This window comes from Triticum urartu, chromosome 4A (genome assembly GCF_056163025.1).
Source record: "Triticum urartu cultivar PI428250 chromosome 4A, HENAU_Tu73, whole genome shotgun sequence".
NCBI classification, from domain to species: domain Eukaryota; kingdom Viridiplantae; phylum Streptophyta; class Magnoliopsida; order Poales; family Poaceae; genus Triticum; species Triticum urartu.
In genome coordinates this window covers 154,303,383-154,318,709 of record NC_141876.1, presented here as the reverse complement: position 1 = coordinate 154,318,709, position 15,327 = coordinate 154,303,383, and the positions used below count along the sequence as shown (strand labels likewise).

Sequence of the window (15,327 nt, the reverse complement as noted above, 5' to 3'; positions counted from 1 at the left end):
ATTTTTGTTCTTGCTTTTTAGGTCCTGTTTAGAAATAAATAAATCATCTAGCCTCTGGTTAGATGTGTTTTTTGTGTTTTAATTAGTGTTTGTGCCAAGTAAGACATTTGGGATGGCTTATGGTAATAGTTGATTTGATCCTGCTGAAAAACAGAAACTTTTGCACCCAGGAGATTAGTTTTAATTTTTAACAAAAGCGTGATAAAATACTGATTATTTTTTTAGAGAATTAATAAAAAATTGTCTAGGACTTCCTAATTTCTCAGGATTTTTGGAGTTATAGGAGTATTCGGAATACCCAGATTGCTACAGACTATTTTGTTTTTGACAGATTGTGTTTTTCACGTGTTGTTTGCTTATTTTGATGCATCTATGGCTAGTATCGGGGGGTATGAACCATGGAAAATATGGAATATAGTAGATATTACACCAACATAAATAAAGAATGAATTCACAACAGTACCAAAAGTGGTGATTTATTTTCTTATACTAACGGAGCTTACGAGATTTTCTGTTGGAGTTTCAAGTTTTGGGTAAGGATTTGATGGACTATGGAATAAGGAGTGGCAAGAGCGTAAGCTTGGGGATGCCCAAGGCACCCCAAGGTAATATTCAAGGATGTAAAAAAGCCTAAGCTTGGGGATGCTTCGGGATGGCATCCCCTCTTTCGTCTTCGTCCATCGGTAACTTTACTTGAGGCTATATTTTTATTCACCACATGATATGTGTTTTGCTTGGAGTGTCTTGTATGATTTGAGTCTTTGCTTTTTAGTTTGCCACAACCATCCTTGCTGTACACACCTTTTGAGAGAGACACGCATGAATCGTGATTTATTAGAATGCTCTATGTGCTTCACTTGTATCTTTTGAGCTAGGCAAAATTTGCTCTAGTGCTTCACTTATATCTTTTTAGAGCACGACGGTGGTTTTATTTTATAGAAATTGATGAACTATCATATTTCACTTATATTATTTTGAGAGTCTCTAAACAGCATGGTAATTTGCTTTGGTTATAAAATTAGTCCTAATATGATAGGCATCCAAGAGGGATATAATAAAAACTTTCATATAAGTGCATTGAATACTATGAGAAGTTTGATTCCTTATGATTGTTTTGATATATGAAGATGGTGATATTAGAGTCATGCTAGTAAGTAGTTGTGAATTTGAGAAATACTTGTGTTAAAGTTTGTGAGTCCCGTAGCATGCATGTATGGAGAAACGTTATGTGATGAAGTCGGAGCATGATTTATTTTTTGATTGTTTCCTTATGAGTGGTGATCGGGAACGAGCATGGTATTTTCCTACCAATCTATCCCCCCAGGAGCATGCACGCAGTACTTTGTTTCGATGACTAATAGATTTTTGCAATAAGTATATGAGTTCTCTATGACTAATGTTGAGTCCATGGATTATACGCACTCTCACCTTTTCGCCATTGCTAGCCTCTCTAGTACCACGCGAGTTTCACCGGTACAATAAACCCACCACATATCCTTCCTCAAAACAGACACCATACCTACCTATTATGGCATTTCCATAGCCATTCCGAGATATATTGCCATGCAACTTTCCAAAGTTCCGTTTATTATGACACGCTCCATCATTGTCATATTGCTTTGCATGATCATGTAGTTGACATTGTATTTGTGGCAAAGCCACCGTTCATCATTTTTTATACATGTCACTCTTGATTCATTGCACATCCCGGTACACCACCGGAGGCATGCATATAGATTCATATTTTGTTCTAAGTATCGAGTTGTAATTCTTTAGTTGTAAGTAAATAAAAGTGTGATGATCTTCATTATTAGAGCATTGTCCCATGTGAGGAAAGTATGATGGAGACTATGATTCCCCCACAAGTCGAGATGAGACTCCGGACGAAAAATAAATAAATAAAAGAGGCCAAAAAATGAGAGAAGGCCCAAATAAATAAATAAATAAATGAGAGAAAGAGAGAAGGGACAATGTTACTATCCTTTTTGCCACACTTGTGGTTCAAAGTAGCACCATGATCTTCATGATAGAGAGTATCCTATGATATCACTTTCGTATACTAGTGGGAATTTTTTCATTATAGAACTTCGCTTGTATATTCCAATGACGGGCTTCCTCAAATTGCCCTAGGTCTTCGTGAGTGTGACGCCCCCGATTTGATCGTACAATAATCATACACGCAAACGTGTACGATCAAGATCAGGGACTCACGGGAAGATATCACAACACAACTCTAAAAAAAGTCATACAAGAATCGTATTACAAGCCAAGGGCCTTGAGGGCTCGAATACAAGAGCTCGATCATAGACGAGTCAGCGGAAGCAACAATATCTGAGTACAAACATAAGTTAAACAAGTTTGCCTTAAGAAGGCTAGCACAAACTGGGATACAGATCCAAAGAGGCGCAGGCCTCCTGCTTGGGATCCTCCTAAACTACTCCTGGTCGTTGTCAGCGGCCTACACGTAGTAGTAGGCACCTCCCGAGTAGTAGTAGTCGTCATCGACAGTGGCGTCTGGCTCCTGGACTCCAACGTCTGGTCGCAGCAATCGGGTATAGGAAAGGGGAAAAGGGGGAGCAAAGCAACCATGAGTACTCATCCAAAGTACTCACAAGCAAGGAGCTACACTACATATGTATGCATTGGTATCAAATGGAAAAGGGGTAACATATGTGGACTGAACTGCAGAGTGCCGGGATAAGAGCAGGATAGCTAGTCCTATCAAAGACTACGCTTCTGGTAACCTCCATCTTGCAGCAGAAGAAGAGAGTAGATGGTAAGTACACCAAGTAGCATCGTGTAGCATAATCCTACCCGGCGATCCTCTCTTCGTCGCCCTGTTAGAGAGCGATCACCGAGTTGTATCTGGCACTTGAAAGGGTGTGTTTTATTAAGTATCCGGTTCTAGTTGTCATAAGGTCAGGGTACAACTCCAAGTCGTCCTGTTACCGAAGATCATGGCTATTTGAATAGATTAACTTCCCTGCAGGGGTGCACCACATTTCCCAACACGCTCGATCCCCTTTGTCCGGACACACTTGTCTGGGTCATGCCCAGCCTCGGAAGATCAACACGTCGTAGCCCTACCTAGGCACAACAGAGAGGTCAGCACGCCGGTCTAAATCCTATGGCGCAGGGGTCTGGGCCCATCGCCCATTGCACACCTGCACGTTGCGTACGTGGCCGGTGAGCAGACCTAGCCTCCCTTATACAAGAGCAGGCATTCCAGTCCAACCCGATGTGCGCCGCTCAGTCGTTGACGTCACGAAGGGTTCGGCTGATACCACGACGTCAAGTGCCCATAGCTGTTCTCACGTAGTTGGTTAGTGCATATAGGCCAGTAGCCAGACTCAGATCAAATACCTAGATCTCGTTAAGCATGTTATTTTGAAGTAACCGCGAACGCCGACAAGGGCCAGGCCCACCTCTCTCCTAGGTGGTCTCAACCTGCCCTGTCGCTCTGCCACAAAGTAACAGTTGGGGGCCGTCGGGAACCTAGTCCCACCACTACCTGGGTGGAACCACCTGTCCCTTCAGCCCCCAACATCGGAATCACTTGCGGGTACTCAATGAGCCGATCCGACTTTAGTCACAACATGTATAGTATGTATGTATATTGCATGGCAGACTGACAAGAATGTAGGGCCACTGATGATAATCAAGCATCCTATACTAAGCATTTAGGATTGCAGGTAAGGTATCAACAGTTGTAGCAACAATGATAGGCTATGCATCAGAATAGGATTAACGGAAAGCAATAACATGCTACACTACTCTAATGCAAGCAGTAGAGAGAAGAGTAGGCGATATCTGGTGATCAAGGGGAGGGGGGCTTGCCTGGTTGCTCTGGCAAGAGAGAGGGGTCGTCAACACCGTAGTCATACTGGGTAGCAGCGGCGTCGGTCTCGGTGTCTAGCGTGAGAAGAGGGGGGAAGAAACAATAAATAGTAAGCAAACAGATGCATAGCGATGCATGACATGACAAGTAGCGGTGCTAGGGGTGCCCGGACACGGTATGAGGTGGTACCGGTGATGGGGGGAAACATCCGGGAAAATATCCCCGGTGTTTCACGTTTTCGGACAGATGAACCGGAGGGGGAAAGTTGCATGTTCGCTATGCTAGGGATGCGTGGCAGACGAACGGGCTGTGTATCCGGATTCGTCTCGTCGTTCTGAGCAACTTTCATGTACAAAGTTTTTCCATCCGAGGTACGGTTTATTTTATATTAATTTTCAAAGTTTTATTACATTTTTGTAATTTACAGATTTAGTTTGTTTCAAAAACAGGTTTACTGCATTAGCATGACATCAACAAGATGTCAGCAGTCAACATGGTGTTTGACTGGTCAAACTGACATGCAGGACCCACTGTCATTGTCACAGTTTAATTAAAATAGGATTAAACACTTAACCTAGTTAATTAGGTCAAATTAAGCAAGGTTAATTAATTAAACTAATTATATTACAAATTAATTAATTAACTAATTCACTTTACTATTTCCTTTTATTTTCCATTTTTGTTTTTCTCTACTCTTTTCTTTTTATCTGCTTTACAGGGGGAGGACCCCACCTGTAAGTGGCTCAGGCCACCTCCCTCCTATGCACGAACGCGCACAAAGGAGGGACAGCGGCGGCCGGACCTGGCCCCGGCGAGGCCATGGCCGAGCCCGGCAGCGGGGTAGGCGGAGCAGGGCTGAGGGCGGCCGGAGCCGGCCAGTAGAAGAGGGCCGGCCATGGCGCGGAAGCGAGGCGACACCAAGGCGGTGTGGGGGCGGCCGGGTCGACCCGAGGAGAGGAAAGGGAGGGGGTCCGTGCGGGAGCACGTACGGCGGCTCGCGGCGCCGGCGACCATGGTAGCCAAGCGCGGGCGCGCTGCGCGGCAAGCGCGAGAGACAACAGCAAGCACGCAGTGGAGCAGCAGGGGAAGACCGCGGCGGGCGCCGGGAGCCGCGGCGGCAAGCAGCTAGGAGCGGGAGGGGCGACACGGCTGGGCGGCAGCAGGCGCGAGCAGTGGCGCGAAGAACGGCGGCGCTAGGCTACGGTAGCAGCAGCAGGTAGGCAGCGGCGCGAGCGCGGCACGAGGAACGGCGGCGCTAGGCTACGGCAGCAGCAGTAGGTAGGCAGCGGCGCAAGCGCTTCCGAGAGGTAACAGGCAAGGCTGCAGCGAGTAGTGCGTTTACGCGCAGTGCATGCACGAGCGACCGCAGCAACGGAGGGGAGGCACAGGCGAGCGGGGCAGGCGCAAGGGGAACGTGGTGCAGAGGTCAAGAGCGAGCAGCGGCGCGAGCAACAGGGCGGCTCGCGCGGCCGGAAAGAGCGACATATTCAGCGAGCGACGCAGGAGGGGTGGCCACGTGCGGGCGGGCGGTTAGCGGGGCACGCGCGGGCGTCGCAGGGGAACAGCCGGGCGGTGCATGGATGCAGGGCACGGTCGGCGGCCTACGACACTTGATTCGAAAGGAATGAGAGGAGAATCACCAGAGGGCTCACCGGGGAGTACGTTGGCGAGCGCGATGGGGGTCGGGGATGGCCGGAGCAGCCGGACGACGGAGTGGCAGTGGCGGCTGCCAGAGATGAAGATGACACGGGCGGCGGTGGTGTTGCTTCCCGGCCTCGATCTGTCGATGTAGAAGACGTAGACGAGGACGTTGGTCCTCCTGGGCTCTAGAGGATGACGAATGGTGGCCGGTGGCCACGCCAACGGAGGTCCCACGGCGGCGACAACACTCGGTGGAGGGGCGGATAAGGTGAGAGGAGAGGTAGTGGGTGAGGAGGAAAAGATCTCTTGGGGGATGACGAGGTCGAGGGGGCTCGCCCTTATCCCCCCGGTGGTGTAGTGGTGCGCGGGGTTGAGCGCGCACGGCCATGGTGTGGTGGCCTTCTCCTATAGCCGGAGGGGGAAGAAAGGCTGCGGTTGTTGGGCTGTGCTGCACTATGTGCGCCTAGAGCCCAGTCCAACAGCGCGCTCTATTCCTTTTCCTTTTTTATTTTATGTTCTCTTTTTTTGTTTCTATTTATTTTTGTCTTATAAATTATAAATATTGCACTATAACTAGTGTTGTAAAATATGTCACTGTCACAAAAGTTTGGCAACTTTAATTAAATTAGTTGGAATATTTTACTATTAAAAAGATATTTAAATAATAGTTTAGGCCTCTGATTTAAATGCTTCAGTGTATTTAAATACTTTATAAAAAGATGATTTCTCCGCCAATATTACTTATGAATTATTTGTCATAGTTTGTACTTTTAAGTTCTAACTTTTAAAAACTTCAAATTTTGACTTTGATTTAAATTTGAATATGAATTGGCTTTGACGAGATTAGCAACAGTAATGATGGTGACCTGGCATCATTAGCAGGGGATTACTGTAGCTTAATTATCCGGGCGTCACAATTCTCCTGTACTACAAGAAATCTTGTCCTGAGATTTAAGGGTTGTGTAAGGGGGGAAGATCTTGTTACACAATTCTAACGAAACTTCTCGGACTTGGTTGCTCTTCTCGAAGAGGTCAATCCATCATGTGGCTGTCTTCATTACTCTGCTTTAGGTCATCATGATGAAGTCGGCATCCTTTGTTCGGGAACTCCATTGTACTTACGAAAGAATAAATGGTGGGTATTCCGGGAGAACGGGCCTCTGCAAGGTTGACTATCTGGTCAAAAACAACGGGGAAGGTGGCGGAAAGTAACTCTCAAATTGAAACTTAAGAAAATATCGATAGCAAAGTAAGGAGGTATCATGGGAAGCATCAAGCGGGGAGGCAATCGGTCGATGACTGATACAGGGTGTGAAAGGAGTTCAAAGTAACGGGAATCAGTATTGTGTCTGATAACAGAATTGATGATCTCTCGGAAAGTGCCTCGTGAATTTCATACGAGGCCACGTGCGAGGAAAACATTGAGAACAGGGGGTGTACAAGAGAGTCAGGTTTCGATCCTGTGGAACTGTGGGTCATGGGCCCACCATGTGGGTTAACGATAGGAAGGGCGGTGACATCTTGTATGACCATGTAGGCAAGACATGTCAACAAATAGCCTATCGGTTATGTCAGCAACAACGTCGGTACCAAGGGAGAGGGACGAGGAGAACCATTTCCCTGCTCGTTGAAACGAGGCGGACCAATAGGCAAGGATCTCGTCCATCGGTGGTTACCGGAATGTCATCAACAATAGTAACAGGGCCTTGCTGACAGAATTGTACACCGAGGTGTTTACATAAGCAGGAGAATATTACTGCTTAGATCATATAGATCACAAGAAATGTTAATCCAACCAATGGAAAGGAAAACATGGTTATCAGATTAAACAGAACAATGGAAAGGAAAATGTGTTTAAACACATATTTCAAGGGTATATCCTTCCCAAGGACAAGCAGAGTATGATATCCATGACATGATATCTCGTAGAAAACCCTTTAGGAAAAGGGAGAGAAATTTGATGACATTACCCATACAACGGTGTTTGGATGATTAATAAAGAATTTTTAGCATTGTTCTTCAAATGCTCTTATTGAAAATTGGAGTACCATAGACATGCTTCGAGGTAGCATTGGCATGGTCTTCAAGCAAAGGTCAGACTTTGGATACAAAGGATCCATCGGAAACAACTTATAGAATAAGTCTTACAATTTCCTCATGGAAGAATGGATAACCTTGCTAAAAAGAAATCTATAACAATAGGGCCTCCGGCCAGGTGTGCTAGGCATGACATCACCTTACCGGGTCATATAAAGACCAAGGTTATAACTCTTGGAAATATGTTCCAACCATCATATCTGACCGAGATTCAGATCTGATTGGTGTCAAGATACCTCAGACTCGGGATGCCTGAGAGGGAAGGGGTGCGACACAATTAGACGAGATGGAGTTGCAATATTCTCAGGAAATGAACTATATATGGAAACAACTTCCGAATCACGAGTTCATCATTAAACCAAGGAGAGGATGAGGAGGTGGTTGATGAACTCAATGACGATTCATTGAGATTTCCAAAAGATGGATTCCCACAATTATGTGAACAAGGAGGTAACATTTGTTAGATCAAATGATATAATGATGTATGCTCGAGGAAACATACACAATTAAACATTGATTGAAAGTGCACCGGGAAGTAGGGATTAAGTAGCACGATCAATGTTAGAATGGTGATCCAATAATTAATAGACTAAGAATCAAACTATCAACCATTTACTTCAAGCAATAGGTTGCTAGAAGTTTTGGAATTACACATCACAGTCCATTTGCCGGTATTCCGGTAAGAAACAACATGGTGACCAGGAAAGGAATGGTGATGGTGATAAGTATCACTTGTATCAAGAATTCTCCAGAGGTGTTGAAATCCTCAGGACATTCTTGACATAAAAGATGGTAATACTCCAAGGTAAAGAAGAACAAATGATGGGTAGCAAGGAACTCAAGGAATAACACCAAACACGAACATGTTTGTGTTGGAGGGAAGGCAATACGGTGGTCGATGATAACACAAATCATCAAGGGGAGGGATGGTTTTTCTCATCAAGAATTTCGGTAGATATCTTCAAAGACCTCAGAATGTTGATGATGATCACAACACAGTTGTCGAGAGGTTTCAAGAAGATGTAACAGATCGGCGATGACATCAAGTCAGCGGAATGATGAAGCGCAAGGTTATTGGAACCACGGGTACGACACAAACACGAAATCAAGCTTATTGTTCAAGGCGAGATGATATGACGAGGAAGATTGACGTAAGCTTAGCTCCTCGTTGAAAATGGTGCTCCAGGAATAAGGACCAGGTAGCACAGTTAAAATCATCACGGCAATGATATAACCAAACAGGCTAGGAATGACGTGATCGGGTACAAACTCATACGTAAAGAAGATTACTAAGAGTTGTTGAACTGTAGTGCGGGCTTGGTTCGGTTATCAGTGTCTTTGAGTGTTTAATAACTCAGAGCCTGTGAAAAATTGGAATCGGTGAGAATGTAGTACTTGATGAAGAACTCATAAGAAGTTATGCAGTTCCATGATAATCTCGAGATACCACAGGGTAATACTCGACGACAGATCAAAGTAGAGGTTGGACTAGGGTATTGCTCTGCAGAAGACAAGTGCTCAAACTTGCACGAGAAATGGAATCAAGGAGAAACATGGTCGGAACCACGTACACAGATACAAGATGAACTTATAGCAAGGGGATAATTATTTTAAGAGAAGCTTCCATGATAAGGTATACATCGTGTCCATGGGCATGAACACAGGGTTCAAGGTTGACTCCCACTTGTTCAACGCATAACCTTTCGTTCACCTCTCATTTTTCGAAAATGACATTAGTTGTTGAAAGTTTTTACCTGGTGCAATACTAGATAAGTATGACCCGTGAAATCTTTCGGGTTCACACGGATTAGGGAAGGCGTAGGTTCAACCCATCAGGGCATCTTAGGAACATATACTACAAACTTCGGAGTAAATATTACAAGCTCAAAAGTAGAGTATGGTTATCAAAGCAGAGGATACAAATTGCCAAAGGCATTATATATCAGGGAAAGAACTTCTCGAGGTTTTGTATATGAAGGACACTTTCGGATGATATTTCAACAAAGGAGCCGACGGTCCATCGAGAAGCTGGTGTGAGTATCGGCATGCAACCAGAGGAAGAAACAATGCGAAGGCATTGGATTATAGAAGCAACTGGCTAATTCAAAGCTCTCATGTGAAGGAATTATGATTTCCAAATCAAAGGATGAAAAGAAAATGCTCTTATTAAGGATGGATAAGTTGAGTAGGCTTAGGGGTAAAATCGACAACAATTTGGTTGTTCGAGATTTAGCTTACGTTTAAAATGACTCCTGAGTCAAAAGGATGAATTCTAGGATCTGATTGAGGATTGCAAGCATTCACAACCATAATGGATCAAAGACTCAAAATGATAATGACAAGGGATGCCAATAATGATTACGAGTCTTATGGGATTAACCATGATGCAAGTAAGCAAGAATTTCAAGAGCAATAGGCTGCTCAGGATTTTGGATATGCAAATAGTATTTCAAAGACTTTTGTGAATTACTAGAATCAACTGGGGATGAGCGGATACTCAGTAAGTGCGAGGAATTATCCGTAGAGGGTATTCATGTGGCAAGAACTGCAAGGCAGTAAGCTCAAAAGGATTCTCAAAACAACGGAGAGCAGTTCGGGGCATCTTGTTATGACAAGATCAGTGGGATTAAAAGTAAGAACGACAAGTGTATGTATTTATCCATAGGGATATTTCGGTGGCAGGGAATTGCAAAAACAACGGGCACAAAGTCTTGAAAGAGTATCAGAGAGTAACTTCGAAATCTTTTGGTACAGCCGGCGATCGTCTGAACTGAAGGGGCTCTCCGGGAGAAAGTGTTTTCGAGAACCTAAAGTTAGATTTTAGAAATCTTTTAACCCGAATAGAAGAGAGATCAGAATCCCAGAGTAAGGATCGAGGAGTAAAAGATCCTAATACCACCCAATGGCGACATGGGCCCATGGGCCGCACAGCCAAGTTAGTAAAACAATTTTCATTGACTAGACTCAACTTCAGCCAAGGAGTATGGAAGGGGGATTCCTACAGGTAGTCGGCTCTGATACCAACTTGTGACGCCCCTGATTTGATCGTACACTAATCATACACGGAAACGTGTATGATCAAGATCAGGGACTCACATGAAGATATCACAACACAACTCTACAAAAAAAATAAGTCATACAAGCATCATATTACAAGCCAGGGGTCTCGAGGGCTCGAATGCAAGAGCTCGATCATAGACGAGTCAACGGAAGCAACAATATCTGAGTATAGACATAAGTTAAACAAGTTTGCCTTAAGAAGGCTAGCACAAACTAGGATACAGATCGAAAGAGACGCATGCCTCCTGCCTGGGATCCTCCTAAACTACTCCTGGTCATTGTCAGCGGCCTGCACGTAGTAGTAGGCACCTCCCAAGTAGTAGTAGTCGTCATCGACAGTGGCGTCTGGCTCCTGGACTCCAACGTCTGGTCGCAGCAATCGGGTATAGGAAAGGGGAAAATGGGGAGCAAAGCAACCGTGAGTACTCATCCAAAGTACTCGCAAGCAAGGAGCTACACTACGTATGTATGCATTGGTATCAAATGGAAAAGGGGTAACATATGTGGACTGAACTGCAGAATGCCGGGATAAGAGGGGGATAGCTAGTCCTATCGAAGACTACGCTTCTGGTAACCTCCATATTGCAGCAGAAGAAGAGAGTAGATGGTAAGTACACCAAGTAGCATCGTGTAGCATAATCCTACCCGGCGATCCTCTCCTCGTCGCCCTGTTAGAGAGCGATCACCGAGTTGTATCTGGCACTTGAAAGGGTGTGTTTTATTAAGTATCCGGTTCTAGTTGTCATAAGGTCAAGGTACAACTCCAAGTCGTCCTGTTACCGAAGATCATGGCTATTCGAACAGAGTAACTTCCCTGCAGGGGTGCACCACATTTCCCAACACGCTCGATCCCCTTTATCCGGACACACTTGTGTGGGTCATGCCCGGCCTCGGAAGATCAACACATCGCAGCCCTACCTAGGCACAACAGAGAGGTCAGCACACCGGTCTAAATCCTATGGCGCAGGGGTCTGGGCCCATCGCTCATTGCACACCTGCACGTTGCGTATGCGGCCGGTGAGCAGACCTAGCCTCCCTTATACAAGAGCAGGCGTTCCAGTCCAACCCGGCGCGCGCCGCTCAATCGCTGATGTCACGAAGGCTTCGGCTGATACCACGACGTCGAGTGCCCATAATTGTTCCTGCGTAGTTGGTTAATGCGTATAGGCCAGTAGGCAGACTCAGATCAAATACCCAGATCTCGTTAAGTGTGTTATTTTGAAGTAACCGCGAACAGCGACCAGGGCCAGGCCCACCTCTCTCTTAGGTGGTCTCAACCTGCCCTGTCGCTCTGCCACAAAGTAACAGTTGGGGGCCGTCGGGAACCTAGTCCCACCACTACCTGGGTGGAACCACCTGCCCCTTCAGCCCCCAACATCGGAATCACTTGCGGGTACTCAATGAGCCGATCCGACTTTAGTCACAACATGTATAGTATGTATGTATAGTATATACCCGTGATCAACACCCGACATGATCACAGCCCGATAGTATTGCATGGCAGACTGACAAGAATGTAGGGCCACTGATGATAATCTAGCATCCTATACTAAGCATTTAGGATTGCAGGTAAGGTATCAACAGTTGTAGCAACAATGATAGGCTATGCATCAGAATAGGATTAACGGAAAGCAATAACATGCTACACTACTCTAATGCAAGCAGTAGAGAGAAGAGTAGGCGATATCTGGTGATCAAGGGGAGGGGGGCTTGCCTGGTTGCTCTGGCAAGAGAGAGGGGTCGTCAACACCGTAGTCGTACTGGGTAGCAGCGGCGTCGGTCTCGGTGTGTAGCGAGAGAAGAGGGGGGAAGAAACAATAAATATTAAGCAAAAAGATGCATAGAGAAGCATGACATGACAAATAGCGGTGCTAGGGGTGCCCTGACATGGTATGAGGTGGTACCGGTGAAGGGGGGAAACATCCGGGAAAATATCCTCGGTGTTTTGCGTTTTCGGACAGATGAACCGGAGGGGGAAAGTTGCGTGTTCGCTATGCTAGGGATGCATGGCGGACGAACGGGCTGTGTATCCGGATTCGTCTCGTCGTTCTGAGCAACTTTCATGTACAAATTTTTTCCATCCAAGGTACGATTTATTTTGGAAAACATTTAAATTAAGCCGGCTGATTTTCCACGCCGTGTAAACCGCCTGGAACGCACGACACATGTCCAGCCTCACGCGTCGCTTGCAACCGCCCCAGCCTTAACTTCTTCGCGTCCACATTTTCGTTCCCACTCCTTTCCACCCCCCTTGATGTCAAACGCGGGAGAGGAGGCATGGCGCTGTAGCATGAAGGAGGAGGCCAGAACCTGGCGCCGCTCGCCGGAGGCGGATGCCGCCCATCGTCGAAGGAAGTCGCGTCTTCGTGGATCTCGCCACGGCGGCGGAGCTACAATGCAGCACAAGCAGTGCCCCGACCCCGTGGAGCTCGCTGGCGGCGGTACTGCTTGGCTGCAAGGGAGCTCTCACCGGCGGCTGCGCTGGCGACGGCTGTTGAAGCCATAGTGCTTCAACGCAGCATCTGTGGTGCTGCCCGCTGGTGACGAAGCTTCGACGCAGCATCCATGGCGCTGCTCGCCGGCGACAGAGCTGCAACGCAGCATCCATGGCGCTGCTCGCCGGTGGTAGAGCTGCAACGCAGCAGCGATGGTGCTTCATCGCATCATCCATGGCGCTACTTGCCGGCGGCAGAGCTGCAATGCAGCAGCGATGGTGCTTCAACGCAGCAGCCATGGCGCTGCTCGCCGGCGATGAAGCTTCAATGCAGCATCCATGGTGCTCGGCCGGAGTTACAATCGAGCTTCGACGAAGCGTCGGTGCTGCGTTGGAGCTCGGTCGGAGTTGCAACAAAGCTTCGCCGGAGCCTGGAGCTTTATTGGGGGTGCAATGGAGCTCGGCCGGAGTTGCAATAGAGTTCGCCGGAGCGTCGTTGCTGCGCTGGAGCTTCGTCAGGTTGCAATGGAGCTCACCGGAGGCTGTTGGTGCTGAGTTTGAGCTTCCCGCGGGGCTGCAATGGCACTGCATTGAAGTTGTCGCTCTCGCTGCTGCCTGTTTGTAATCCAACGCCTCCCTTCATGCTGATCCGACGGCTGAACAGGCGGATGATTTCTCTAAGAAATCATCTGGCTGATTTGTAGCATCGCCCATTTATTTTATATTTATTTTCAAAGTTTTATTACATTTTTGTAATTTACAGATTTAGTTTATTTCAAAAATAGGTTTACTGCATCAGCATGACATCAGCAAGATGTCAGCAGTCAACATGGTGTTTGACTGGTCAAACTGACATGCAGGACCCACTGTCATTGTCACAGTTTAATTAAAATAGGATTAAACACTTAACCTAGTTAATTAGGTCAAATTAAGCAAGGTTAATTAATTAAACTAATTATATTACAAATTAATTAATTAATTCACTTTACTATTTCCTTTTATTTTCCATTTTTGTTTTTCTCTACTCTTTTCTTTTTATCTGATTTACAGGGGGAGGGCCCCACCTGTAAGTGGCTCAGGCCACCTCCCTCCTATGCACGAACGCGCACAAAGCAGGGCAGCGGCGGCCGGACCTGGCTCCGGCGAGGCCATGGTCGAGGCCGGCAGCGGGGTAGGCGTAGAAGGGCAGAGGGCGGCCAGAGCCGGCCAGTAGCAGAGGGCCGGCCACGACGCGGAAGCGAGGCGGCACCAAGGCGGAGTGGGGGCGGCCGGGTCGACCCGAGGATAGGAAAGGGAGGGGGTCCGTGCATGAGCACGTACGGTGGCTCGCGGCGCCGGCGACCATGGTGTCCAAGTGCGGTCGCGCTGCGTGGCGAGCGTGAGAGACAGCAACAAGCACGCAGTGGAGCAGCAGGGGAAGACCGCAGCGGGCGCCGAGAGCCGCGGCGACAAGCAGCTAGGAGAGGGAGGGGCGACGCGGCTGGGCGGCAGCAGGCGCGAGCAGCGGCGCGAGGAACGGCGGCGCTAGGCTACGGCAGCAGCAGCAGGTAGGCAGCGGCGCGAGCGTGGCGCGAGGAACGGCGACGCTAGGCTACGGTAGCAGCAGCAGGTAGGCAGCGACGCGAGTGCTTCCGAGAGGTAACAGGCGAAGCTGCAGCGAGTAGCACGTTTACGTGCGGTGCGTGCGCGAGCGAACGCAGTACCGGAGGGGAGGCGCAGGCGAGCGGGGCAGGTGCAGGGGGAACGCGGTGCTGAGGTTAACAGCGAGCAGCGGTGCGAGCCACAGGGTGGCTCGCGCGGCCGGACAGAGCAACCGGTTCAGCGAGCGACGCAGGATGGGTGGCCACGCGCGGGCGGGCGATTTGCGGGGCACACGCGGGCGTCGTAGGGGAACGGCCGGGCGGTGCATGGATGCGGGGCACGGTCGGCGGCCTACGGCACTGGATTCGAAAGGAACGAGAGGAGAATCGCCGGAGGGCTCACCAAGGAGTACGTTGGCGTGCGCAATGGGGGTCAGGGATGGCCGGAGCAGCAGGACGACGGAGTGGCAGTGGTGGCCGCCAGAGATGAAGATGACACGGGCGGCGGTGGTGTTGCTTCCCGGCCTCGATCTGTCGATGTAGAAGACATAGACGAGGACGTTGGTCCTCCTGGGCTCTAGAGGACGACGAACGGTGGCCGGTGGCCACGCCAACGGAGGTGCCACGACGGCGACAACACTCGGTGGAGGGGCGGATAAGGTGAGAGGAGAGGTAGT

The 15,327-nt window shown here is 48.0% G+C and overlaps 1 long non-coding RNA gene across 1 annotated transcript; it reads right to left on the bottom strand.

Moving 5' to 3' along the window:
* Positions 1–2,259: 2,259 nt before the first annotated feature.
* LOC147975212 (uncharacterized) lies at positions 2,260–5,843 on the bottom strand. Its single transcript, XR_015602018.1, has 3 exons — positions 5,491–5,843; positions 3,838–3,912; positions 2,260–2,535 (listed from the first exon to the last, which is right to left on the bottom strand). It is a non-coding gene; the product is annotated as an uncharacterized LOC147975212 (long non-coding RNA).
* Between the last annotated feature and the right edge of the window lie 9,484 nt (positions 5,844–15,327).